The sequence below is a fragment of the Sinocyclocheilus grahami genome, unplaced genomic scaffold, assembly GCF_001515645.1.
Source record: "Sinocyclocheilus grahami isolate Dianchi unplaced genomic scaffold, SAMN03320097.WGS_v1.1 scaffold17.1, whole genome shotgun sequence".
In the NCBI taxonomy this organism is placed as follows: Eukaryota; Metazoa; Chordata; class Actinopteri; order Cypriniformes; family Cyprinidae; genus Sinocyclocheilus; species Sinocyclocheilus grahami.
The window spans coordinates 3233011-3236567 of NW_015505196.1; the positions used below are offsets into that span (position 1 = coordinate 3233011).

The 3557-nt window shown below is 43.1% G+C and overlaps 1 protein-coding gene across 2 annotated transcripts in view; it reads right to left on the bottom strand.

Annotated features, from left to right (window-relative positions):
* LOC107551124 (mastermind-like protein 3) overlaps positions 1-3557 on the bottom strand; it is a 151709-nt gene that overhangs the window by 5034 nt on the left and 143118 nt on the right. The window lies entirely within an intron of this gene.

Below are 3557 nucleotides of genomic sequence, written 5' to 3' on the forward strand. Positions count from 1 at the left end.
ATATATATATATATATATATATATATATATACACTATTTCACAGTATTACAGTTTTTACTCTATTTCTGATCAAAATAAATGCAGCCTTTGTGAGCACAAGAGACTTCTTAAAAAAAGATTGACAAAATCTTGACCCCAAGCTTTTTAATGTTAGTGTGTCATACACACTTAAGTTCATATGTAAATACATTCAAATCTAATACAGCAGTAAAAACAATGTTAACATCAATGTAAATGGATGTCTCCTTTCCATACTCAGAATTTAACTATTTTTGTCCAAGAATAACTGTAGAATATATTTTTACAATGTCATAAATTAAACTTGGCATACTTTTATCAAAATTTGTTTCCTAATGAACAAAAATAAAACCTCAAAACAAAGATAATGGGAGCTGTGGAGATCTCTTTCTCCTGTGTGGGGTCAGGAAAAGATTTGAATAGTGGTTAATGTCATATAAAATTACTTCTAACACACTGGAAATAGACTACGGTCTTGTCTGAGACAATATAAACTGAGATCCAAAACAAAGAGTCATAGACCCAGACCAAGTGTTTATGGTCTTATAAGATCTGACGTCCAAGAAAACTAAACTAACACCACGTAACTGTTTTTAGGCCTTTTGCTACTTTTCTTTACAGGAACAGTGAGAGCTAGACTAGAGAATATTAGGCAGAGGAAGGGGAACTGTTGCAAACGGGATTCAAACTCGCATTATCCGCACAAGCACCACACAATTCAATGTGCCGGAGCACATTCAAAAACCGCAAGGCTCCAATCTGGAGCGATCATTTTATTTAAACCAGCTCTCCACGAGGCTCTTATAACAGAATAAATAATGAAGCACAAACATGCACACGCCACAGGAGACTGTTCAGATAAATCTAGACCAGACCGGTCAATGAGCGCAAATCTGTGTGTAGACAGCTGGATCTCTTCTGTTAACCAGTCATGCTGCCCAAACGTGCGCCGATCGGCACGTACGTATCTCTGTTGAAGGCCGGACAGGCCAGAGGGGGGCAGTGTTGATCTTTTTTTTCCATCACTCCTTCAGTCTCTTTCTCTCACTCCCTTTTTGAGTCGTCATCTATCTCTATTTCTTCCACCTCTGTGCCCATGTCTCCATTCCGTTCTCCGTCTTTCCCTCCTTCCTCCACATTTCCCTTTACCTCCTCTCTTTTTCTTCTCTTTCACCCTCACCGCCTTACATACCCTTTTTCATTACGATCCCCTCTTCCCCCCCTTTCCCTTCAGCTCTCTCTGCAGATGGCTTAATCATGAGTGGTGTAAAAGATGTGTCTCCTTCTTCCTGCCGGATAATGTGTGTGAGCCAAAGACTCCTCAGCCGAGCATGGAGAGAAAGAGAGATGAGGGGTGAGAGAAAAGGACTCAAATGACAGAAAAAAACATTAAAGAGAGGGAGAGAGAAAAAAACAGGAAAGCGCAACAGAGAGATAGAGAGAGAGAGCAGGTAGCCAGGCAACAGTGGCTGTAATGTTGAGCAGATGGTGCTCATAGGAGCCATGATGGACGACAGCGGGCAGCAGCCGCCAGAGAGAGAGACCGGGAGAGAGCAGCGTAAATTAAGTCTCTCTCTTTTATCCTCTCTTCCTTCTCTTTCTGTCTCCATTGCTGATTCCGTATCCATCTTTTCTCTTTCGTTCACACATGTGTGAACCACTCTTGATCCTATAGTTTGTGCTTTGTCATCTTTCTCTGAAACTAAACTGTCAACTAAAAAGGTTATTGAAGACAGGAGGATTTGCACTGCAAATACAGTAAGAATGTTTTGTATAATAAGATTTTAGGTTTAGGTTAAACTGACAGAATAATTACTGAACTTGAAAATGTTACTGAAAGTGTAGTAGTGCGTATTTTCTGCAGCAGTAGCAATACCAAAAAAGTAATTGGGGCAATATGTTTCCAAACAGGTTTCCAGGACACTCCTACTGCCCATGTTTAGGCAAACAAGTAGCCCCGCCCCCCAAACTCATGCCATTGGTCTAGGCCAGGGGTCGGCAACAGTGGCACGCAGAGGGATATTCGCTGGCACGCAAGCAATAGGGAAAATGGCATACTGACGTGCATTTTGAGGTAATAACTTCTCAGCCTGTTAGGAGCTATAAATACTATTAAAGTGTGAGAATTAACTTGCGCTAGTCTACGGATGCGTGCGTGACCGTTGCACATACTAGGTGCTTCAGATCAAAGCCTCAGCACTCGTCAATGTCAAAATGACTGAGATGGCCAATCAAACCTAACTCGGCTCGGCACGGCTCAGTACGGAACGGCACGGCACGGCACGGCTCGGTTTGCGTTTCCACTGCAGTTTAGTACCGCTTTAGAGTGGGCGGGATTATTCACATGTCGTTATAGTTGCGCCACCTCTACTTCCGCGACTCCTGAAAAACTTTTTCATTCCGCATCGCCCCATCAAGCTCGCTGGATCCGCTTCTCTGCTATCAACGAGAGGAAGTATCTGTACTTCCGCAACAGACAACAAAACTTTTTGGTTGTTAAAAAAAAGGTGCTCTCGTTCAAAGCAGTTGCGTTCGATCCTTCGCTGGCAGTGCTGATTTAAATCTAGTGGTTCTTTTGTGTTTGTGTCGCAAGTTCAGTGACGCAGGTAGTGACGATTCTCTCCGACCAATCCGTGATCAGCAGAGTTTACACGTCACGTTTTGGTAATGGTACGGTTCACTTGGAACCCCAACCGAAGTGGTACTAAAAGAAGTACCAGGTACCAGGTACTGTACCCAGTGGAAACCCCCCCAAAAGTGAACCGTACCGAGCCATACCATGCAGTGGAAAAGCACCAAAAGTAGGCAGGTTTACTGTTCACAGAAGGAGAGTGCGAAGCGTCAGTTTATAGTGATGGGAAGTTCAGATCATTTTACCAACTCGGACCTTTGAGTCTCGTTCAGCAAAATGAACTAATCTTTTTGCGAGTCATTTCATTCATTTAAGCAAAATATAATTAAAATATTATGTGTTACTTCCCTAACACGTCTAATACTTGTGCAAACGTTGATCACACTACAAACAATACAAAACTATAATGCTATTATGGTGCTTTTCCACTGCATGGTACGGCTCAGGACGGTTCACTTTTGGGGGGGTTTCCACTGGGTACAGTACCTGGAACCTGGTACTTTTTTTAGTACCACCTCGGTTGGGGTTCCAAGCGAACCGTACCGTTACCAAAATGTGACGTGTAAACTCTGCTGATCACGGATTGGCCGGAGAGAATAGTCACTACCTGCCTCACTGAACTTGCGACACAAACACAACAGAACCGCTAAATTTAAATCAGCACTGCCAGCGAAGGATCGAACACAACTGTTTTGAACAAGCATACCTTTTTTAACAACCAAAAAGTGGCTGTTTAGTTATCTGTTGAGGAAGTACAGACGTTCCTCTCGTTGATAGCAGAGGAGCGGATCCAGTGAGAGCTTGATGGGGCGATGCGGCATGAAAAAGTTTTTCAGGAGTCGCGGCAGTAGAGGCGGCGCAACGATAATGACATGTGAATAATCCCGCCCACTCTAAAGCGGTACT